Below are 26691 nucleotides of genomic sequence, written 5' to 3'. Positions count from 1 at the left end.
AATGGTTTGGTATTGGGACCAGGCAGATTATTTGAAATTCAGCATGATTCCCCAGTTTCTAACATAAAAAAGCAAGGGAAATAAAGGAAACTTTGTATTGCTTTTTAGACCTCATCTTCCTGCATTTGTGGTTAGTTATTTCAATTTTTTGTATCAAAAGAATATAGTAACTTATCATATACCATTGATCAGAGCGAGGAGGTTTCCTGTTTCTGTTTCTTAAAAAAGACTCCACATATATATCATACATTAAAAAAAAAATTTTTTTTTTTAAATGAAGAACAGGTAGTAAGGTATGAGTTATACTGAGTAGCTCTCTCTATTTCCCTGACTTCCTAATAACATTTCATGGCTTTCTCTCCTTTCTTTCCTCCTCTCTATAAATATCAGGGCTGACGACTGACTTTTACTGCTGCCTTTCATGCAAACTCCTCAGGCTTGCAAATCAGCTACTGATTCCAGGAAGCATCTCCTTGTCTCCTGCCCTTGCTCACACAGTTTTCTAATGGAGCTAAGGGGCCACAGAGGATACACAAACATTGTATAGCATGTTAATTTGAATAGTAAGACTCAAAGGGTGGATGTTAGACTCATTGCATCAGCTCATTTCAGTCCCCTTGGTGCATGGCACAAGGCAGCCATCCCCTGAACATTTTGCCTATTGAGAGGATGGCAAAAGGGCAACCTGGGCAGGTGACAAAAATGGAGATGGAAAATAGAAATGTTTGCTGAAAGCCTTTCTGCAAGCAGAAATTCTAATCCCTACTTCAAATACTGTTGCTCTTTTAAAATGACATTTCAAGGTACTTTACCTTTCTAAAATGAGTTATCTTCCCTAATAATGATCCCGTATAACATTCTATTATACCTATCCTCTAACTTTCTCATAGTACTTTACACTCACGTTCTTGTTCCGCCTGATCAAAACTTATGAAGCAGGTTTAGTGGATCTGTTGCGGGGGGGGGGGGGGGGGCGTGTGTATATATGCACACATATATATCCAAATGCCATGTTGATTTAGAAACATAGAAGAATGGAATAATTAACCATGGTAATTAGCATTTTTGAGAACATACAATGTGTCAGGGACTGTTCTCTCTCTCTCTCTCTCTCTCTCTCTCTCTCTCTCTCTCTCGCTTGCACTCTCACACACACACACACACACACACACATTCTCATTTAACACAATTTGAGGTAGAAACTGTTAGCTCCATTTTCTAGGTAAGGAAACTGAGACACAGAGATGTTAAGTGACTTGCTCAGGGTAACACAGCAGAGGGTATCAGAGCAGGACTGCTAACCCAAGCACTGCACTCCTTTGCCTAAAATTGAGATGCTCAGCATAGCCCAAAAAGTGACACAATGTGTGTTTTCTTTGGGAACTTGGTTCCAAACATTAACTAAACTTGAGTGTTACTGCCAAACTTCTGAATTTTATGACAATTTTATCCCCTCAGAAAGTGACAGTTCTTAGAGTTATAGCTCCTGGAAACACACTTTTAAACCTCAGGCTCTTGGACTGTGCTGGCTGATATGATAGCACATTGGCTATTAAAATTAAATTCAAAATAAATTAATGTAAGGCCCCCAGTTGCACTAGCCACATTTCAAATGCTCAGTAGAGCACGTGGCTAGTGTCCACTCTGCTAGTCAGCACAGCTATGGGACATTTCCACCATGATAGCAGCAGTGCTCCAGGAGACACATAACTGAGGAGATACAAAAGAGTAAATGATCCTTGAGTCCCTTCTAGAAAAGGCACTGACGTGTGTTTCCAAGGAAGAACATTTATTGAGTGCCTGCTCTTGGCCAGGCCCTGTGCTAGGTGCCAAGGGTACAATGATCCATACTGATTGATGAGGCAGACAGGACCTCTGCCCTTCCTGGAACTCACAGTCTCTGTCTGAGCCAGTCACCAGAATGAGCACTGCAGTGATAGGGAAGGTCTAACATGCTAAGAGACATAGAAAACCTAGAATATGTGGGGTTAGGGGTCAGTTAAGACTTTCTGGAGGAGAGAGGAGTCTAAGGCCTTGACTTTGAGAAAGTTTAAGAAACAAATACAAGAGGAAAAGTGTTCTGATCGAAGGAACAGCCTGTGTGAAGACTCATAAGGGAAAGAGCACATGCCATGCTTTGGAGAAGTTTACAGAAGTCAATAAAATTATTTTCTCTATTCTGTTGCTTAGGATCAGAGCTTGAATTAAAAAGAAAGAAAAATGTTTTTTGCATTGTCTGAATTACTTGGCACAAAGGGAGGGCAGTAGAGAAAGAAAAAGCAGAGGATAGTTCAGAGCAGGTATGCAGGAGCCGGAAGTGGCTAGTAGCTATGCCCCCCACCAAGTGCTCCAATATGAAGAATGTGCACGGAGAGCAGCTTTGGAATGATAACAACAACATGGCAGCCATTTTAGATGAAGGGCATGTGCCAGATACCCTGCTGGGCAGTTCAATAGCATTATTTTACTCAATCCTCATCATAAGCCTAGCTATTTTCCTACATTTACATAATTAGAAATTGGTAGAGCAACCCATGAGATAGAACAACCCAAACTCACAAACTCTTTATTTATTTGCTTGAATACCAAGCTGTATAGGCTCCCCAGTTATTGCTTCTTCCCTGTCCCAGGCTAGTACCACCTGAGATGACCAGCTAGAGGAATGGTTTAACTGACATGAAGACATGGAAGCTAAGCCAGAGAGTGGAGCTAAGAAAACCTGTGCTGCAGAGAATTCGTTTCCAAAAAAGAAACAAGTGACCAGGGAAAATGCCCTATCTCTCTTTCAGAACTAACTCCTATAATGATTAACCGTTTACCACTAGTGATTAAGCCCAATAGAAGAATTTTGGTTTTTAGAATTTTCCAGAAAAGCACTAAACTAGGAACACTTGTATTTGTCATCTTATCCAGCAATATTCAGACTGACTCAAAACATTTATGACTTACAGTCAGATAGTTCAAGCCAACTTTCTTCACAAACTTCCCTCTAAGATTGCCTCAATCTGTTGAAAACTGTTTTATGACTCAACCCAGCTAAAATTTCAGCAGCACATATCTTCGGGTAATACGCTTCATTCACATCAAGCAGTAATTAAATGTGCAGGGCATGAAATAAGCAGCAAGTTTGGCTTCAGAGCCATCTTGCAATCTGTAAACGATCCAAGATAGACCATATGCCTTTAAATCTAGATGACTTTATACGTATCCAAGAGAAAGCTAACTGCCATTTCTGCATGAGAGTCATCAAAAGACGAAAAAGACAGATTTATGTAGCTTGTCTGATAAATGTATGTTAATATATATGTCCATTGAGGTTTGATAAACTGCCCTTAACTTTCCCTATTGCGTTCTTGATTCCATTCTTCTAGAGAAAACATTCAAATTGACAACTCAAACCAACAGTATTCTTCAGCAGCTCATTGCATTGGTCTGGGGTAGCCATTTGGACAGAGTTTTCCTCTCTCTAGCAAGGGTTGCCGCCCTCTTCTTTTGGCTTTTTAAGAAAACTTCCCCCCACTTCACACTGGGACTATCCACCACTGTGCCACCCTGACTCCTGCACATGCTCACAATGCTTGGGTAGGGGGGTGGGAAATTGGTTCAGTCATGAACATGTGACATATGGAGCATGCCCCACTCTGAATCTTCCTTGGGATTGCTGTACACACATGGGAAGGAGAAGTCTTCCATCCGTGGGCTTGCTAAGACAGGAGGATGTGAGAATGGAGCCGCTGGTGTCATCTTGCTACCGAATGAAAAGTACCTATGTGAGAACAGTCAGGAAGGGTAAAGCAGATCTGGGAGATGGAGACAGAGTCCTGACCACATTGTTTGGGCCCCTGGATTCCTTCATTTTTGATGTCACTTCATGAGTATTGAATGAGTTAAGCAGTGTCTGGTAACACAGGAGGTGCTCAATAAATGTTATTTCCCATCTCTTTTCCTCCCTCTTTGACTTTGGCAGCTGCCAGACAAGGATTCAAACCATCTTTGGCAGCCAGCACTTCTGTTTCTTGCTTTTAGAGGAAAGCCAATCAGACAGCCTGGAAAACGATGAGCACAAAGCCAGCACCCTAGAACAATGCAAGCACCCTCTGCATCTGACAGATGTCTCTTTGGAAACAGCCATTCTTTGCTCAGTGCACTCTCATAGCTTAGACAACAGCCCAGCCATACTCAAGCTGGTACAAAAATGGCACTTTATTACCTAGGGAAGGAAGGAGATGACTTGGTCAAACCATAAAGTGGGAGCTACTACAGGAAGCAGGCTTGCTACATAAGCACCTCAGAATGCAGTTTTCCAATGGCCAGTTGGATGAAGGTACCAATCTGTGCTTGTTTGGCTATTTGCCAGTGGCACCATTCTGTAGAAAGCAGGCAACCCAGACTGTTAAAAATATAGAACTTAGCAACCTGACACAGTGTTTAATCTCATGAAAACCAGACATCATGGTGGTAATTAGTGCTAAATATTAAGTGATCTAAAATTCAGTTAAAATAGGGCAAATACAACCATCACTACTGAGTGATGTTTGCAAAACGTGCATTCTCTCACCCCTACACCGTTTTGCAGAAAAACTGTTTGCTTGCACAATAAATGCTGGTGGTTGGTTGATTATCAAATTGAGTTTATGTGATACAATCCCTGTAGTATGAAAGTCTTAAAAGTAATGTCTGAGACCTTATGTTTGTGATATTTTCAGACTCAATAAACAATGTCATAAAAAATCGTAGAATTTAGAACTGGAATGGATCTTATAGACGAAAGAAGTCAAGGCTCAGAAAGGTTTAATGAGTTGTTAAATGGCAAGGTGGGGACCTTAAGCCCTGTCTTCTGGTTTTTAGTTGGACATCTCTGTCATATGGCATTCTCTCATAGATGATAGCACAGAACATGAGAGTTGGGAAGGATCCTTTACATCATCTAATCCAACCTGCTCATTTACAAGTAAGAAAATGGGGCCCAAAAAGATGAGGTTCTCTCTGAAGTTCAGTAAGGAATTAGGCTAAAATTTATTGACTCCTGGGTAAGTATTCTTTATGAAACTTAGTTTGGTTAAGTTTGACAAGTTATCCCACCATTTAATTTCTGTTAGAGGGCAAACAAATTAACAAACACCCAGTAATCACCAGAAAAATCTGGCAGGGGTTAAAGTCTGGCAATAAAATTTTTTAGAGAAACAGGGTCTCTTAGTCAAGTGTGTGGTGAAGTATAAATAAACAACTGAGCTGAAAGACTATAATCTGCCAGGTGTGTTGTGGTATTTTATTTTTCCCATAGTCACTGAGATCTGAAGGCTGCAGCTATTTCTGATAATGAAACCTTGCTGGCTTCACTAAGAAGGCCTATAAATGGCCTACAGCGTCAAGTCTTTTCTCTGTTCCCGGTTCCTAATTTATTCTGATATGGTAGATGGGCTTAAGCGAAGAGTGTTTGTGTTGTTGTCATAATTTGAAGTTCACTGCTTTCTAACTTCCTGTAGGATGTGCGTATACCAGGTGGAGTCTGCAAAACTGTCGATAAGTCTCTCTCTTCCCCATCCGCCACCCCCGACTCTCTCTCTCTCTCTCTCTGAAAATTCGAAGAGTTAAGTCATTCTATCTAAGGAAGAGGGGGAAGGCGAGAAGCAAGCCTCTGAGTTGCCTGTCCGCCTACAGAAGAACATTAACATTGTTAAGCAGCATTACAGGCTTTGCTTTGCTTCCCAGGGAAATGGTAGGTAGAGACAGAAAATGTTTTAATCCTTTCCAAGCAATGTTGTCCTTGGTGATAGCCAGGAAGGAGGAATTTTTTTCTTTTCATTTATACCTTTTAACAATCTTCTACAGTTTTGAGTTACTAACAGTAAGAAGCAAACTTGTCGAATAATGTCATGTCAGGTTAATGAGGAATTATCAACTGCTTGCACTGTGCCCAACATTGTCCTAAGCCCTACCAGAGAGGCAAAAAATAATATTGTCTTTGCCCTCGAAGAGTTCACCGTCTTCTTAGAACAACAATATTTAATAACAAAAACAATAAAATGTTGTTCTCCCTTGGGTATAGTGAATTCTGGTACAGATGACCCTTACCCAGTGGGGCATGACTTGTGGAAGCGGTCAGAAGGCCAGGGAGGATAAGAAGGTTCTGATGAACCCAGGATGAACATGAAGGCTGTTTCACATGACCTCATGACTGGAGTCATCTCTTTTTTTTTTTTTTTTCTTGTTTGCTTTGGCTTCCTGCAGCGAGGACTCTTGAGGCTGCAATGTAAAGGGTCCCTCACCCCACACTCTACCCCTTGGTCTGTATGTGGTCTATTATGTGGCTTAGAAAGTGGTGGTCTCAAAGCCTCAGAGAAATGGTATGAAAGAGCCCCTTGGTAATCTTGCTTGAAATACCTTTGGCCTCAGACCCAGGGACTGTTATGGATCTGAACAGATGCTTTCCTCTGATCCTAAGTGACTAGCCTTAGATCAAACCTGCAGTCTTGACTGTCTTATTGTGAAGAATGAGGTGTGGTTTTGGTTGCTGTTGTTTTCCTTATATTTTTACTTCCACAGCCTACATCTTTATGTTTTATGCAAATAATTCCCTTGATAGATCCACCCTATTTGTTCTTCAGTTATATTCTGATTTATCTGAGTCTTGGGTAAACAAAGCTGAGACAGCAGTCACAACCCTAGAACAAAGAATAATAGTCAGTCAACCCATTAATCCTGTTGGAGCAAAGTAGATGACCTGCTAGCTGTTGGTTCTGAACTGCTTATCCCGTTACAGTTACTAGCTAGGACTTGGGAGACACACTTAAGCTAGTGGGGGTTCCCAAATAAGTTATTTAACTTCTCACAGTCTTTGCTTCCTTATGTCTAAAACAGAAACAATAATAATCCTACCTCCCAATGATGTCAGGAGGATTAAATGTGGTGCTACACACAAGGTGCTAAATACTGTGAATAAGCAGTTTGGGCTTTTATTTTGATCATTATCCTTAACACTGATCTTAATGTCCTTTCAGTTCAATTTACTGTATCAAAAAATGCTGGGGGTGAGTCAGAGGAAGGCCACAATGTGCTCTGCCATTAGTCAAAGAAGAGGGAATGCTGAATTTAGCCACAGACCTGTAACAGTTGAACTGTAGCAGAACTTTTACTGTTCAGTCAGCAGTAGAATCATACCATATGATAAAAAGAGCAGCAAAGTACCTACTACTGCTCCTCACCCTAACAAATCAATTATTATTTTTTCATGTTCTTTTTCAAGTTTGTCCATCGTCAAACATAATTTTGCAGTTGCATGTGTAGCAGTTTGGATTCATTCAAAAAAGAAAATAAATCCCCTGATGAGCAATTATTGATTGCCTACTAAGTACTAGACACTATTCTAAGGTGCTGAGAACACAAAGAAGAAAACACCTTGAAAACTGATAGTCAATCTAAATAAAATATTGGTTTTTGTTTTGGTAGTGTATTTTTTTTCCACAGCATAAGGGTTTTCACATGTTGCTAGAGAGGAATAGAGGAAGAGTCAAGAAACAGAAGATAATGCATATTTCAGAGCTGGTAGTAAAATAGAGAAGTGACTGGAGAATGCCTGACCAATCCGTGCATAATAGCTGAGCCCATTCTAAGAGGCATAGGAATATCCTACATTAGGAATCATTTATGTTACAGAAAAGGTAAAAATAGGAGTGATACAAAAAAAAAAAAAGAAAGGAGTTCGTGTGACACATGCATCATGGGATAGCTGCAATAGTGATGACTTAAGAAATAAATAAAAATAAGTAAAGAGTAAATAAAAGTATGAAAAGGGACTATTTATGAAATTGAGGCCATTAAGGAAATGAAAGAGATGAAAACTCAACTCAAACTTAAAGATAAACTTGCTCGTATTCACTATTAGCTTTATGTTGGTAGGTACCACAAAATGGGGGGATGTCAACCAAAAAAGAGAACTCTATCATTAATAGAAAGGTAAGAAGTCAATTTCCACTTAAAAAATTGTATAACACTCAAAAGCAACAACAACAAAAGTCTCTACAAAAATAAATAAGTGGGAGGCATTTGGCACATTTTATAGGAGATTTTTTGAATCCTCTTTTGCACTTTGAATTATCTTGCTGCTATTATTCCGTTTCTTATGGGAATCACACAGACAATTATGCAATGTACACAGGCTAAGTTGAGATCTTACTGATCCATGGCCTTTTTGGTAAGCATTCATTGTCGTCAAAAAGAAAATTATATAATTGGCCATCAAAATAATAAATTTTCCTAAATTGTAGCAAATTCTCACCCAGAAATGAAAGCATAAGTGTATTTTACTGACAAAAGTCCTGATGCTAGGAAGCTTATTGCTTTAGTTAACTGGTTTACGGAACACTGCTAGAGAAGTAGAGTATGAATCATTAATGGGACAGAGGCTGGCATGGGTTGGATATTGGTGAATTTCAAGTCTTTCCTCTGGTCAGTTGATATCCATTACTCAATAATAGGATGGGCAATCCATGATTTTATTAAAAGTAATCTAGCATATCCCATGCTCTTGGATTGGAAGAATTAATATTGTTAAAATGGACATACTACCCAAAGCAATCGACTATTTTATGTGATCCCTATCAAACTACCCATTACATTTTTCACAGAACTAGAACACATAATCCTCAAATTTATATGGAACCACAAAAGACCCAGAATTGCTGAAGCAATCCTGAGGATAAAGAACAAAGCTGGAGGCATAATCCTCCCAGACTTCAGACAATACTACAAAGGTAAAGCAATCAAAACAGCATGGTATTGGCACAAAAACAGACATATGGATCAATGGAACAGAATGGAGAGCCCAGAAATAAACCCACATAGCTACAGTCAATTAATCTTTGACAAAGGAGGCAAGAATATACAATGGAGAAAAGACAATCTCTTCAGCATGTGGTGTTGAGAAAGCTGGACAGCCACATATAAATCAATGAAGTTAGAACACTCCATCATATCATACACAAAAATAAACTCAAATGGCTTAAAGACTTAACTATAAGATGTGATACCATAAAACTCCCAGAAAAGAACATAGGCAAAACATTCTCTGACATACATCATAGCAATATTTTCTTAATTTCCCAAGGCAATAGAAAAAAATAAGCAGATAGAATCTAATCAAACTTATAAGCTTTTGCACAGCAAAGGAAACCATAAACAAAATGAAAAGGAAATCTACAGAATAGGAGAAAATATTTGCAAATGATGCAACCAACAAGGGCTTAACTTCCAAAATATACAAACAGCTCATACAACTCAATAACAATAAAACAAACAACCCAATCAAAAAAATGGGCAAAAGACCTAAAGAGACATTCCTCCAAAGAAGATATCCAGATGGCCAATAGGCACATGAAAAGATACTCAGTATCTCTAATTATTAGAGAAATGCAAATCAAAACTGCAATGAGGTACCACCTCACACTGGTCAAAATGGCCATCATCAAAAAGTCAAATAATAAATGCTGGAGAGGGTGTGGAGAAAAGGGAACCCTCCTACACTGTTGATGGGAATGTAAATTGGTGTAGCCACTAAGGAAAGTAGTATGGAGGTTCCTTAAAAAACTAAAGATAGAGATACCGTATGATCTAGCAATTCCTCTCCTGGGCATATATCTAGAGAAAACTCTAATTCGAAAAGATACATGCACCCCATTTTTCATAGCAGCACTATTGACAATAGCCAAGATATGGAAGCAACCTGAATGTCCATCAACAAATGAATGGGTAAAGAAGATATGGTATACATATATATATATATATACACACACACAATGGACTATTACTCAGAAATAAAAAAGAATGAAATAATGCCATTTACAACAACATGGATAGACCTAGAGATTATTACTAAGTGAAGTAAGTCAGACAGAGGAAGACAAATATCATATGATATCACTTATTTGTGGAATCTAAAAAATGATACAAATAAGCTTATTTACAAAACAGAAATAGACTCACAGACATAGAAAACAAACTTACTGTTACCAAAGGGGAAAGTTTGGGGAGAGATAAATTAGGCGTTTGGGATTAGCAGATAACAAACTACTATGCATAAAATAAATAAGCAACAAGATCCTACTGTATAGCACAGGGAACTATATTCAATATCTTGTAATAAACTGTAATGGAAAAGATCTGAAAAAGATCATATATATGTATATGTGTGTGTGTATGTGTGTATATATATATATAAAACTGAATCACTTTTTGGTACACCAGAAACTAACACAACATTTTAAGTCAATTATACTTCAATAAAAAAGTAATCTACCAAAAAGAAACACCTCAAAATATCTTGAATGTTAATAAATTGAAGACTAAAAATTATAATACATCCAATGCAATGCAGTACTAATCAGCTATTAAAATAACATGTACACCCAAATGTATTTAAATATTTTACAGAAATCGCATATTTAAGATGGATAGATAAGATGTAGATACTCAAGATGTAGAAAGATATTCAAGGTAGCTATTAAGTGAAAAAATAATTCTAGTTATATAATGGTATCATATGTATACCTTTTTAAAGGGAAAATACATATATAAATATAATTATTTCTGGAAGGATACACAAGAGATTGTGAACAGTGACTACCTCTAGGAGTGAAACTGTGGTGAGAGGTGTATTTATGCTTTTCAGTGTGTATATATTCATATTCTTTAAATTTCTAGACATGAGCATGAATTACTATCATAGTAAACTAGTTTAAAACTGAGAAAAAATTAATAAAAAACTGTAAGGACAGTTAATGGCAAATATCAAATATAGCAAAGAAAAAAACTGTAAGTTTAACAAAGGGAAATCATTATTTGGTCAAAAAAGTGAGATAACTAATTTTCAATGGAAATAAATTTATCTCATGGTTCTAAAATAAAACAACCAGAAAACAAATGCTGAACAATACAGTAAACACATTAATTGCCATGTGTTAACAGCACTAAATTACCAACAAAACTGTGAAGCTAATGGTTCCCTTTCAGTCAGTTGCTTTAATTATCAAGAATCAAATATATAAATGAAACTTGAGTCTCCCCATGAATATGCATCTAAAAGACAGAAGGCTTCTTCCCTTCTTCCTAACTACAGTCACTCACAGCTCTGCCATCACTGTCAGCAGATGCTCACTACTGAAAGGAAATTTAATTTCATGACCCACTTAAAATATTGACATCTAAATGTAGACATTCCTTTCATTGGAATAACTGCTGTGACCATACCTTTACATGGTAAAGACAAATTCAAAGGAATATATACATTTTGGAGTGTGTCAAATGGTAATTTAACGTGGCGTTTGGAAAGGATAGGCTTTGGGGTAGTAGGAGGTATCTCCTTGCTTTACCCATTTTGGGCCAAATCATACCTGTTATCAGTTGTGTCTACTGCTTCACTCCTTTCAGGATTCATGTTAATATCACAAGGGATTCTTGTAATGCCGAACTTTGTGATGACAGTGGAAGGGGCAAAATAAGAATCCCTGAATCCACACTGGGGAATGAATATATGGGATCATAAATAGGTAATTAGGCATACAAATACTATATGGCCTGTCAGTAACCCCAGATTATTCTCCTTAAAGGATTGGTGAAGTCTTGAGCCTGGTCCCATTTGGATTCTCACCTTCTTCCATGTCTTCCACCGATCCTCATCCAAGTCCTTTTACTGTTATCAGTAACTACTATTATTGATGATTCTTGTTACCATATATTGGGAACCTAGCATATGTCAAGCACTGTGCCAACCACACTGCATGTATTTTCCAATTTCTTATAACTCCATAAGGAAGTAAGGGCTCAGAGAGGACACACAGTTAATAATTGTGAAAGCTAAGATGGGAACCTTGGTGTACCGCTTAGGGTTCTGGGTTGCAAACAGTAGTTCTGATTCTGGTTAACATAAAGCAGAAGAGTAATTCATTGAAAGGATATCAGAAACATCACAACATCTGTGTGTATCCTTCCAGAAATTATATATACATGTGTTTTTCCCCTTTAAAAAAAAGTATACTATTACACTGGAGAAATAGGCTCAGAACTAAGCAGAGGGTCAAAGGAGAGCCTAGGCAGTCAAGCTCAGCCCAAATTATGCCACTTGTTCATAATAGAAAAAGAAATGTAGACAGTGAATGGCCATGAAGGAGAATGGCTGAATAAATTATGATGGAATTAATTGAATATAATGCAGCCACTAGTTAAGATGGATAACACTCTCCCTGGTACCTTGGATAAATTTTCGTAAGGAATTGCTGATTAAGAAAAGTACTTATACCAGAAGTGATTGGCTGAGGTGGGAATGGAAGGGAGGGGGTGCAGGATGAGGGTTGATGGAAGCCAGCAAAAAAAGGCAAGGAAAAAAATCTAAGAAGATACACTATATGTATATGATTATATTTCTACATTTATGTAAAGTTGTGTTTATGTAATACATGTAATAAATAATTTTTTAAATGCTAGAGGAGGGTCTGGTTAGGATTCTGTAACTGCTGCTGCCACCCTCAACTTGAGCTCTCTGCATCTGTACCTTCTCTGCATTCTTTGCTGCAGAAGGAGAGCATCTAAGGATGGAGAGCATCTGCCTTGGTCTGGGCAAGTGTATTAGTCAGCTCAGGTGCATAACAAACTACCACAGGCTGGGTGGCTTAAACAGAAATTTTCTTCTCATAGTTCTGGAGGCTATAAGTCCAAGGTCAAGGTTTGGCCAAGTCCAGGTCTGTGAAACCTCTCTTCCTGGCTTACAGATGGCCTCTATCTCACAGTATCTTCACATGACCTCTTCTTTGTGTGCCAGCAGAGATTTCTCTTTTTCTCTCTCTCTCTCCCACTCTCTTTCTTCCTCTCTTCCTCTTCTTATAAGGCCACTCACTAGTCTTATTAGATTAGAGTCCTACCCCATGACTTCATTTAACCTTAATTACCTCCTAAAGACCCTATCTCCAAATACAGTTACATTGGGGCTAGGACGTCAACACATGAATTTTGTGGGCACACAATTCAGTCAATAACAGTGAACCAGCTTCTTTATTTTTCTTCCATCATGGGAGTCTAGGTCCTGACTTCCACTAGACTTACACATGCAGTGACAGATTCTCCAAACACGCAAAAGTGGTTTGGCAGAATAGCAAAAGACACTTGACAAATATGCAGATACCTGACTCAAAAACCTGTGTGCACTTTTCACAATTACAGGTTGCTTTCCCTGCAAAGAAATTCAGTCTCTGTTTCAATGATGTATGTTCAGGCTTTAGGTATAGCGTCTTGAGCAACTGTGTGTCTATTGCATTAGCCACCAAAGTTCCTAATTTGCTATTGTACGGATCCAAACTTAATCTGCAGTGTAATTGCTTTTAGGTATTGGGGTTGGGAGAGAGGCATTTGAGAGATATCTTTTATATGTCTATGCTTTCTCTCTTTGCTTGTTGTAATAATGAGAAGGATTATTCAGACCACCCTGCCTTTTGGAGAGAAAATATTAATTCATACTTGAAAAAAATTCTTCTTCTGAGCAAGAGTTATTTTTCTTATCTCACACATCAAATGCCTCCTGGCTACAGTCATGTGAAATTTTGCTATTTAATTATTTCATATCCACCTTAATGGATTAAGCCACTGTGCCTAGAAATTATTATTTTTCAGGCCCCCTTGGTAAGCCAGAAATCCAAAATGACTCCTTACTGTCTAATTCAAACATAATTTCTATGAGGCTAAGACCCATAAGTCGTTACAAATGCATAAAAATTCTTAAATCTTGGAAATCTATTGAATATATTCAACAGATGTTACATAATGGATACTAAAATTCAAAGCCATGTTTAACAAAATGCCTCTGAAAAAAAGTGAGCCAGAAAAGTGCAAAGCAATATAAATACTATGCTACCACTTGTGTAAGAAGGGAAATAAGAAAACATTTACCTATCTACTTATCTTTACAAAAATAAACATAGGAAGGTATTGTAGACTGAATTGTGTCCCCTTAAAATTCATATGCTGAAGTCCTAACCCCCAGTATCTAAGAATGTGACTGTATTTAGAGATAGGACCTTTAAGGAGGTAACTAAATTAAAATGAGACCATTAGGGTGGGCCCTAACCCAATCTGACTGGTGTCTTTAAGAGGAAGATATTAGGACATACAGAGAGACACTAGGAGCTTTCATGCACAGAGGGTTGGCCGTGTGAAGAGGCAGCAAAAGGGCAGCCAAGCAGAGAGGCCTCAAAGGAAAACAACGCTGCTGGCACCTTGATCTTGGACATCCAGCCTCCAAAACTGTGAGAAGACAAATTTCTGTTATTTAAGCCAACCAGCCTGTGGTATTTTGTTAACGGCAACTCTACCAAACTAAAACAGAAGGATAAACCAGAGAACAATGAACTTGGTTACTTACAATGGGGACAGTAAATAGGGTGGAAGGGATACAAAAAGGAGTTCCATTTCTTTCATTATACCTTTTTGCATAGTTTTGACTTTTGGAAGCATGTTAGTGTTCTACAAGTTGAAAATAAAATTAATTCGCCAAGATGAAAAGGGGAAAAAACTACAGTGGAAAACCACCTGCCATAAACAAACACAATTGTATTTCAAATGCATGTCATAACTACACTGAACGGGGTGGGGGGGAAAGTAGTAATCAAAGTAATTTATAAACACAGTATTTGACTATATACTCTCAGTCTTGGTTGGGGGATGGGATGGGGTGAGTACTGCAAGCAAATTCTGAGGTCTTCTTAGTAGGTTTATTTATTTGTTTTGTAGTGTTATGCATTGCAGAGTTAAGCAAGATAATAAATATACTGATGATGTTAAGAGCCAGTGTTCTCACTATGAAAGAAGAGACCCACATATATAGAGCTGAGAAAGACAAGAAATATTTCCACGGTGATGAATTAGAATTGAAGAAATGGATGTGAATTCATGATTTCTAAAATATGTATATGTGTGTGCACAGGCATATCTAAGTGCATGTGTATATGCATATATGTATACATATGTATATATGATTATATCTACGTATATGCATATATTTCCTACCCCTGGCCACATAGGAATAAAGAGACCACAGTCAAAATGAGCATACTTAGCATGCTTATTTTGGGGTCTAACATTCCTTTATGTAAAGGATCCAGGGCTTCTCAGAGAAAGGGCTGTTTACAAGACTGGAGCAAAATAGGTACAAGATGAACTTATAATATTTTGTCGTGGCAGAAATAAAGGAAGTGATTAAAAAAATAATAGAGGCCAGTTTGAAGGAGATGACACCTGCCAAATCTGGGACAATTTTAGTGCCAAAATAACTGAATACAGTAATGAATTATAAACCAATCATAAGATAGGAATCCATGTGTTCATACTGATAATAGGTAGATAAATCGATAGAGGGTAAGGAGGGCTCTTGCTTACAGTAGAGTGCTGAGTGTAGAGTGGCAGATGTGGAGGGAGAGCTGAAGTTGGATAAATATTAATTCACAAAGATTGGCCCAGGTTAGAATCACCAATAGATGCTGAATATATGGGTAATTTTGATGGGGAGCAGGATATTTGCATGGTCTTCAAGAAATCCCCATAGGTTGCTTATTAATTATGAGGGAAAAAATAATAACTATGTAGTAAACAAATAGTACAGCACTTTTGCCATGTAATCAAAATTAACATCACCAGTGAAGGGCAAATATACATCATTCACTTCTAGATATGATACATTGAAAAGGATACAACATTGCTTATGTGATATTCTGGCCAGTAATGTATAAGCTGAATCAAATCAGAGGAAATATCAGACAACCCTAAATGAGAGATATTATTGTATATTTTTATATACTTCCAAAAAAATCAATAACATGAAACACTGTGGAAGCCTGTGGAAATATTCCAATGAAAGGCTGATAAGTAAATGCAATATTTGATTCTAGGCTGGATCGCATACTGGAGGAAAAAAATGCTATAAAGATGTTATTTTGTTAATAGGTAAAATTGACATGTGGATGGTGGACTAGGTCTAAGTGTTGTTTCATTGTATATTTACTGAAGTTGAAGACTATATTGTGGTTACTTATGTAAAAGAATATCTCTAATATTATTAAATATACACTGACGTATTTAGGGATAAAGAACATGATATATACATTTTACTCTCAAATTGTTGACAGGAAAATATTTTATATGTAAGTATACATATGTATGTATATACACACACGATGGATGGGTAGATAAATAGAAAGCAAGCAAGCAAAAACAAAGCAGTGGAGTAGAATATTAACAGTAGGTGAATCTGGGTAAAGTGAATGTTGGTATTTTCTGTAATATTCTTGTATCTTTGTATAAATTTGAAATTATTTCCAAATTAAAAGGGTGGGTTTTTTTGTTTGTTTGCTGGGACTTGTTTATGTTTCTTGTATGTTTGGGAAAGACACTTTAAGAAAAGGGCTTTTTCATCTGAAGAGTTTTCTGTTTAAGAATCCGTCTTCTCATAGTGAACTGTTTTTCTGTCTTTTAGAGGACACTGACCTGTAGAGAAGATGGCAGTAATTAGGAATGCAGCTAAAGAAGCTGGTTATGAGTACTATTTTGCTCCAAGAAAAGATATGTTTTCTTACACTGAGAAGTTGTTAGCTCAAGAATGAGTAAACGTCTAATGGGAAGAATATAAAATTGCAAATATAGCAAATTTACTTACAGCTTTAACATTTTACTTTAAATAAATGACAATATGTAAGAGAAAACAAACTACTTTCCAGTTAATAGGTATGATATCTTTGAGAAAAAAGAAAAGGAAAATTACAGTGCTTCTTTAGAAACCGTCGTTGTCCTCTAGTACTTTCCCCTTTAAGTTGTGTAAGGAATAAATTCAGTTCTCTGCTTCATTTTGACTGTTCACAGTCTACTTTGCTCATGTCTACCTTCCTCTCCTCACTGTGAGTTAGAGATAATGCAGAGATTCTCTGAATGCCAGGAACAGCAAACCTCCCCACCTGCTTATATACCTAGATTTGTCTTATTTCAGTTATGGGACCATGTGATTGTAATTATTTTAAGCTACTAATTTGTAATTGAACTAATCCCAAATGAAGGGCTAATCTCTAAGATAGTTCTGTTAGAATTTTTACAAATAGTCATATTCAGGTACATAAAATTGGTTGTAATGCTACAAACCTCATAAAGACTACAGTATCCGAAAGACATTTTATAAAATATGTATACTCTCACTCTATACTTTAGAATTTATTTTACTTTTAAAACTTTTTTGTTATGGAAATGTTCAAACATACACAAAAGTAGAGAGCATTATATAATGATCTCCCATACATCAATCACATAGCTTCAACAATCATCAACATATGTGCACTCTGGTTTCACCTATTACCCCACTTTTTTCATATCTCATTTCCCACTGGATTATTTTGGGGGCAACTCTCAGATATTATTTCATTTATAAATACTTCAGCATGTAGCTCTTTGGAAAAAATATCATTATTACCCTGAATAATAATTATTTAAAGGCAATTTTAAATTAAAACTTTATTTTCAAGTATTTGGTTTTTTCCTTCTTTTTTTGTCATTTCTTCTTGATCTGTCTCTTTGATCTCTAACCCTTTCTGTACGATATTGAGACATAAAAAGGCAAAGGCATTGCTTAAAGTACAAGAAACCACCCCCAGATTATAAATAGTTTACAGAGTTATGCTCATAATCTAAAGCTACATAGTCTTAAAATTTTTTTAACTCTTTATTGTAAAATGAAACACAGATACAGAAAGCTAGATAAATGTACAGCTTAATGAATTATTACAAGGCTACCTCAAAATCCTCTCCACATGAATTGTCTCAACATCAGCTGTTCTGTCCCTCAAAAGCAACCACTACCTTTATAATTATCCCCTGCGTGCTTTGCTTTATAGCTCTGTCACCCAAGAGTACAAACCTGGACCCTATAGTTTTACCCTTTCCCATTTTTGTTTAATTTGGTATACCTTTTTGAAGCTACATGTCCTTTAAGACAGGCTACATGCTTTTCCCATTGAATTTTCTCTACCTTCCCCATCCATGAAAAGTAATTAGGTTTTAAACATTCTTTCCTTCAATGTACCATTACTATAACTAAAATATATTCAACTAAACCCACACAAAAATTAAAAGCAAACAATTTTTTCCTGATGTAAGCAGACAAATTAGTCCAAAATACTTTGATCTATATTGAGGTGGGAGGTACGAAGCACATTTTTATGATTTCAGCCAACACTAGAAAGGCCAACAGTAAGTGTTTCATTGTATTTTGAATAACTTCTGGTGGCATAGTTTCCTCTTAGTTGTCATGACAATATTCACATTCTTTACAATGTGGAAGCAATTAGAGAGTACCTGGGAGATTAGAACGAAAAAAAAAAAGATAAAAACTTCTAGACAAAGGTGTTTATTTAGAATAATCAGGGTGAAATAAAGACTAATACATTTTGTGCTGGAGAGGGTGTGAAGAAAAGGGAACCCTCTTGCACTGTTGGTGGGAATGTAAATTGATACAGCCACTATGGAGAACAGTATGGAGGTTCCTTAAAAAACTACAAATAGAACTACCATACGACCCAGCGATCCCACTACTGGGCATATACCCTGAGAAAACGATAATTCAAAAAGAGTCATGTACCAAAATGTTCATTGCAGCTCTATTTACAATAGCCAGGACATGGAAGCAACCTAAGTGTACATCAACAGATGAATGGATAAAGAAGATGTGGCACATATATACAATGGAATATTACTCAGCCATAAAAAGGAATGAAACTGAGTTATTTGTAGTGAGGTGGATGGACCTAGAGACTGTCATACAGAGTGAAGTAAGTCAGAAAGAGAAAAACAAATACCGTATGCTAACATATGTATATGGAATCTAAAAAAAAAAGGTTCGAAGAACCTAGGGGCAGGACAGGAATAAAGACGCAGACCTACTAGAGAATGGACTTGAGGATACGGGGAGGGGAAAGGGTAAGCTGGGACAAAGTGAGAGAGTGGCATGGACATATATACACTACCAAATGTAAAATAGATAACTAGTGGGAAGCAGCCGCAGAGCACAGGGAGATCAGCTCGGAGCTTTGTGACCACCTAGAAGGGTGGGATAGGGAGGGTGGGAGGGAGGGAGATGCAAGAGGGAAGAGATATGGGGACATATGTATATGTATAACTGATTCACTTTGTTATAGAGCAGAAACTGACACACCATTGTAAAGCAATTATACTCTAATAAAGATGTTAAAAAAGAAAAAGACTAATACATTTTGATCACTTCTGGGGAGAACATTTTTCTGAAAATCCTTCCACCTCTACTTTTTTTTTTTTCCAGCTTTATTGGAGTATAATTGCTTTACAATGGTGTGTCAGTTTCTGCTCTATAACAAAGTGAATCAGCTATACATGTACATATATCCCCATATCTCCTCCCTCTTGCGTCTCCCTCCCACCCTCCCTATCCCACCCCTCTAGGTGGACACAAAGCACTGAGCTGATCTCCCTGTGCTGTGCGGCTGCTTCCCACTAGCTATCGGTTTTATATTTGGTAGTGTATATATGTCCATGCCACTCTCTCACTTCGTCCCAGCTTACCCTTCCCCCTCCCCACCTCTACTTCTATTGATTAGGGCAGTTATGTGATTGAAGAAAAATATAAAAAAGGACATACATTAAAATATGAATTCCCATTTTGTATTCGGTCTTTTCACTGTCTGTTATGCTTACACATCATAAGGTAAAATTTAGAAACATAGCTTATGCTGCAAAAAGGGTATCCATTTTAGAAATGGTGTGAGCAAAAGCTTTCCTCCAATAAGACAGTAAATAATTGTAAGATATTTTTCTTCACTTATATTTCATAGTCAGATTTAGGTTAGAAAGAAACTGAAAAAAATCTCTAGCATTAACAGTCATATTTGGTAAATGAGAATAACAGTAACATTACTGTTTGTAACTTGATTCTTATTAAATGTTTTGTATCTTGGTGAGAGTGATAGATCCTAGAATTTCATTCGTTTCCCTTCAGTTTTCCTTCCTTCTTTATATCTAGGCTTTTAGAAAAATAATCATGTGTCATTGATTATCCACTAGCTATAATATCAATCATTAATGTGAAAAATGATTGGTTTTATAAGACCTGAAAGAATAATCCAGATTTTAAAGTCTTGAAGGTGCTAATAAGATGCACCATTGTTTAATTTTGGTCATATGTATTACCCGAAAGAGAATTAGCTGGAGAAATAACCGTGCTACTATTACCATGCATTTACATCAATGAGTTTTTATGTTAACCTATATTTTTTCCATCAATATTACATATGGCAATGAAGGTCCAACTGAATAAATATCTGTCCTTGTGAAATTGTGAGTCATTTGTTAAACTATGCTCTAAATTTAATTCTCACTGAATCATATCACTTATTTTTCCTTAAAAACTTAACGATTAGAAGTCATTGTTTATCTGTGCGATCTTGATATTACCTTAAGCTCCTGAGGAGCCTAGCAAAGATGTGACCTCTGTCCTAAGTTTTATATTTCAAATTCCTTTAAGAGGAAAAACAATGACCTCAAGATTTGGTCACCATTTCTCAGCTGTCAAAAATGTCTTTTCTTTCTGGTGGTAGAGAAATATCACATTACACTGCTTTGTTTCAAGGTCATCTGTCAAGAGTTTCAATTTACCTGCAAATCTTGATGGATCTTAAACATCAATAAGTGGCTCATTCCTACCTTGCAGTATAAAACTGAGTCTGTCCTTATGTCATCTAATAAGACTATGAGTGCTTTTTTAGCAGTGTTAGCAGTAAACACTCAAAAGCATCACATCTAGTTCTCTTTTCTTTCTCTCTTGAGAGAGGACGGAGATGTCTCCTCCTAAGGAATAGAAACTCTCTGGCATCACCTCTTTGTCAAACAGCTCTCCTCCTAATGAAGCAATAATCTTTCTATATACAGAATCTTTAAAAAATATGGGTTTTTTTGTCCCTATTCCTGCCTGGACTGTCCATAAAACATCCCTTTTGTGTGTGTCCTCCCTATTTTCATGGAATTTAAGGCATTCTTTTACATTGATATACCAAACAGCCATCTGGACTACACAGTAGTGGGCAGTTTATTAAAGAGAAGTTTTAAATAGAAAACTGTAAGAGCCTATTTTATTCTTTACATTGCAAGTGTAAGGACATCGAATGTCAGTGAATTTATTTTTGTGTGATTCTGGGTCCCTCTTTGTGGAGCATAAGCTCAACAATTCTTTGTGAAGTTTAAATCCTCATGTCCATGCCCAGGAAGCCTAGATAGGCTAGGATATGACTGGCTAAGTTATTTAATTCATTTTCCATAATTATCATTAATGCTAATCATTATAACATTTTATGAGGGCACTCTGTTTTAAGTAGGTTGGCACTGTGCTTCACATTTCCCTTTATGCCATTATCTTTTATCCAACAGAGGGTCAGAAAATTCATTTATTTATTTATTCAGCCATCAGATATATTTATGGAGGACTTTCTACATGCAAGGCACTCTTCTTAGTGTTAGAGTATATTCAAATGAGTTTAAGAAAAGGCCCTTGCTTTCAAAGACCCTATGCTTTTACAGACACAGTTAAGACCTGCTTTCAAAAACCCACAATACAGAGCAATGCTATTTGAGTGGTAAAGGAAGGGAAATATGTATTGATCATCTAAATGCATTCACATATGATCTCATATAATTCTTACAGCCATCCTCCCCCAAGAGTATTATTATCATTGCTTTTTTTTTTTTTTTTGCTAAAATAATGAAGAAATTGCTGAAGGTCATGGAATTTTAAAGTGGATCTGAGTCCAAAGCCCACGTTTATTCTAGTAGGAGCACAGTCTTACACTTTCAGGAAAGGAAAAGGTCACTTCAAAATTTGGTTGAATGGGATAGAGGATGTTCCAGGAATAAAGCACAGGGAAGGGAGTAGGGTGGGAAGGGAAGGATTCACTTGGGGGACTGCAAGTAGTAGTGCTGGTAAGTAGTACTGGAATAGGAGGCTAGAACTAGCAGTGTGGGTCTGAGGAGTAAGGCTATTTAGTGGTGGACTGTGGAGGCTGCACTTTCTCCTGCAATCAAAAGACCACTGGAAAATTCTGATTAAGGACATCTGCCAGTAGGGTTCAGAGGGAATAGATGCAAGCTATTCTGTCATTCCCACTGCGAGCCACACTTCTGGTTTCTGGGTTGGCCCAGGAAGCTGCCAATTATGCTTTTTGTGGTCTGTGGTGAACATGTTCACTCCTTCCTATGTGAGATGCACAGTTCCTTCTTAGTTCTAAGTGTGTCATGGAGAAGTGCTTCTGTGGCTGACAAAAAATAGAGGAGCAAGGCAAGAAAAAGGGAAGATTTAAACTCATTATACTGCAGTGAAAATAATGATTTTACTCTCCGATTAAAGGACAAGAGTAAGCTCAACTTTTTTTTTTTTTAACATTTATTTATTTATTTTGGCTGTGCCGAGTCTTAGTTGCCGCACTGCAGCATGCTTAGTTGTGGCATGCGGGATCTTTAGTTGCAGCATGCAGGCTTCTTAGTTGCGGCATTCGAACTCTTAGTTGCGGCATGCATGTGGGATCTAGTTCCCCAACCAGGGGTCGAACCTGGGCCCCCTGCATTGGGAGCACAGAGTCTTACCACCAGGGAAGTCCCTAAGCTCAACTTTTTTTGTGCACTTTTTGATCTCACAATAAGGCAAATGTTCGTTCTGGCAGGATGAGTGAAAGAAGAGATTCTGAGGTCATGGCAACTTCATAAATACCCTTCAAAAATGCATACTTAATAAAAGTTCTAAAAGGTCTAGGTGGGGAGGAGTGGAGGGCTTAAAAGGGAATGGCATTATCGACGCTTCTGTAGCATATGGTTAGAGGTTGGGGGTAGGAGTTCAGTACTAGGAGACACAGATATGCCCAGATATTATAGGCGTGCCCAAACCTTACACCTAAACTACCTTTGATTGTCCTATATTAGAGAGTAATGTTTATCCTCCCTGGCTGCACATTAGAATCACCTCAAGAGTTTTGAAACAAAAATACTCATATCCAGGCCCTACCGCCAAGAGGTGCTGAATTACGTGCTGAGATTTTTTTCCTTTTTTTAAAAATTGAGTTTAATTTACAGAGAATAACACATGCAGATTTTTGGTCTACCATTGATGAGGGATCCAGTTTTTGAAATTGAGATGCCATAAAATTCAGAGATGCACAGTCTTTGACCTTCAAGCAGCACATTGAATACCTATAGGGCTAGAAGAAATTCAGAGACTTAGAAGAAACGGAGATGATTATTAAAATTAGCTTTAAAATATATTTTAGACTACATTTACTCAGAAGGTACAGTTTGACCAGAGTCACAATATATAATTTTTTTTAATTTTCTTTTTTGAGTATATACACTAGAACACCAAATTAATGACGCACATCAATGAACTCTGGGAAGACCATGCAGCCAGAAGATATTTTTCCCTTGTGATTCACCCCACTGATACGACCTTAAGTCCTGTTATGGAGGAATAGGATTGTATGAGAAGAATGAGTGCAGAGGGCTTCTCTTGGCGGTATGATCTTGTCCCCAAAGCTTTAATAGAGACCCTTACTTGGTCCTGTTATTATATATAGAGGAGGTGGGAGAGGCAGTAGCACAGGTAATTCTACCAGCACCAGCCTGTCTAAAGGGAAAAGACTTGTCTGGTGTCTTGCTTCCAAGAGAAACATCCTCTGCATGGAAAAATACTAGAGAATACCAAAAAGTCAAATGCAGAAGAGCACGAAGGAAGGACAAATAGAACCAGAAATTTAAGGCATTGTTCAATTTTCCTTATCATGATTAAAACTGCTTCTGAAACATTGATAAGAGGGAGGATCGGGAATTTTATCAGTATGAAAAATAGTGATTTGGTAAACATGTAAGCACTTAAACATGCAAGATGTAACTTTATTGTTCGATGTTCATTTCTGGCATTCTTTCTTGGAGAACGACACACTAAAACCTAATTTCTGGAACCAGTTTTTGGCAGCTCAGATTTTAAATTCTTATTGGTTATTGAAAATAAGCAAACTAACTCTCTTTTTTTTGTAATTCCCTTTGGTTCTTTATTAAGCCTTCTATAACTGTTTGTCATACAAGATTTGAAGCATTTGGCCAGATACCCCCTGACACAAACTAGCATTTTGAAATTGATATGCATATATAGAGTGGACAACATCCCCAATTATATTTAAGATATAGGGTTTTCCCAAGATAGAGCTGAAAATACCATAGTTTTAATCTTTCATTCTGTTAATATAGTGTATTACATTTATTGATTTGTGTGTGTTGAACCATCTTTGCATCCCAGGGATAAATCCCACTTGATCATGGTGTATGAGTCTTTTAATGTGCTGTTTGAATTTGGTTTGCTAGTATCTTGTTGAGAATTTTTGCATCTATATTCATCAGGAATATTGGCCTGTAGTTTTCTTTTCTTGTAGTATCCTTATCTGGCTTTGGTATCAGGATAATGCTCACCTCATAAGATGAGTTTGGGAATGTTCCCTACTCTTCAATTTTTTGGAAGAGTTTGAGAAAGATTGGCATTAATTCTTTAAGTGTCTGGTAGAATTCACCGGTAAAACCACCTGATCCTGGGCTTTTCTTTGTTAGGAGGTTTTGATTACTGATTCAAAATCTTTACCCATTATTGATTTGTTCAGATTTTCTATTTCTTCCAGACTCAGTCTTCATAGATTATATGTTTCTAGGAATTTATCCATTTCTTTTGGGTCATCCAATTTGTTAGCAGATAATTACTTATATAGTCTTTGGATTTCTGTAGTCTTCGCTTTCATTTATAACTTTATTTATTTGAGTCCTAGCTCTTTTTGTCTTGGTTAGTCCAGCTAAAATTTTGTCAATTTTATCTTCTCGCAAACTAATTCTTAAGAAGGCAGAGAAACTACACATGATCTCCATTTCAACTAGCATTAGGCCTAGGAAAATATTTAGTAGTAAATTTGAACATTCTCATTTCAGAGATGTGTTTAAAATGGGTGAATAAATCATGTATAAGTTTAGTTAGCTAAAAAGATTTTAGTATTTCGAAATGTAAGCATAGCAATGAAACATCATTGAGTCGTCATTTCCCCTCAGTGCCCCATATATAAATGGGCACTGAAGGGAATAACTTTTAAGATTTTCCCACATGCCAGGCCAGGCTCTGAGAAAAGTTCATTATGTGGTTTATCTCATTTAATTCTCACAACACTTTCATGGTGTGGGTCCTGTTATTATTATTCCCATTTCACAGATGAAGGAATCAAGAAGTTAAATAACTTATCCACCTCTCAGGGGCAGAGGCAGGACTAGAACCCAGGCAGGCTGTTTCAGACTCAGGGATATGCACAGAATTAGTAGTCAGGTGCCCATGTTCAGTGCACAGCATCAAAAATATAGTCCAGGGACCCCAGTGGAACCTGTTCAGAGGCAGGATAGGAAAGATGGGGAACTGAAATCCGTCCCTGCTTCACCTACCCTCACCCCTTTGGTGAGTCCTCACAAGAAGCATCAGACAATCAGGTAGTTTTCTTCTCTGACCTCTCTCCTCCCTTCCAGCAGCCGATTCAAAGTGATAAGAACAACATTCACAGTAGCAGACAGGGACAGTAGACAGGGGGTCTCCTCTGCCGGTCACCGCATGAAGCGGAGGACATTTCAGAACATCGTCAGCACCAGGCCCCAGGTAGACGGCTGTGTCCGGGCTTAGATAAGTGGTTCTGAGGAGCCCCCTCTATCCGTGAGCATCTTTGTCACTGTGCCCTTAAATCTACTCTTCAACCTTTGAACCAAAAGAATGTATCCAGAGAAATAATAGTGATAAGTAAGTCGTACATAATTCTTACTAACTGCATGCCACTGTGTCCAAGCACCTTATATACACAGCTCCCTTAATCCTTGTTCCAATCCTGTGAGGTGGGTCCCGAGGTGACCAGCTTATTCCCGTTTACTGGGAAGTTCCTCAGTTTGAGCAGTGAAAGACCTGTATCCCAGGAACCTCCTTAGTCCCCGGCAAGCTGGGATGGTTGGTCACCCAAGCAGGTACTCCTACAGATAAAAAACAATGGGAGACACAGGGAGGTTAAGGGACTTCCTCAAGATCAAAGACGTAGCAAGCGGCAGAGGCAGCACTTGAAGCCAGGAGGTCTGGCTCCAGAGCCCTCACTCTTAACATCTAAGATATAAATGGTCTCTCTATAATCAATAGTATTGTAATAACTTTGTATGGTGACAGATGATAACCAGACTTATAGTGGTGATTATTTTGTAGTGTATAAAAATATCAAATCCCTATATTATATTGTACACATGAAGCTAATATAATATTGTAAGTCAATTATACTTTAATTTAAAAGAACTTGTAACAAACATTTCACCAAAAAAAAATTTATATAAATTGCTCTCTCTTGAGAACAGGGGAACCTTAGTGATGGATAAATAACAATGATAATAATATCATCCCAAAGATATTTGAGCTGGGAAATTGGAAAAGGGAAGAAACATTATTGGGACACTGTGCTAGTCAGGCCCTTCGGTTAAATGATTTCATTTAACCCTCACAACAACCTAGTTAGGTATCATTATTCCCATTTTATGAATGAAGAAACACAGGCTCAGGAA

Source organism: Eubalaena glacialis, chromosome 4 (assembly GCF_028564815.1).
Source record: "Eubalaena glacialis isolate mEubGla1 chromosome 4, mEubGla1.1.hap2.+ XY, whole genome shotgun sequence".
In the NCBI taxonomy this organism is placed as follows: domain Eukaryota; kingdom Metazoa; phylum Chordata; class Mammalia; order Artiodactyla; family Balaenidae; genus Eubalaena; species Eubalaena glacialis.
This window is presented reverse-complemented; position numbering follows the sequence as displayed.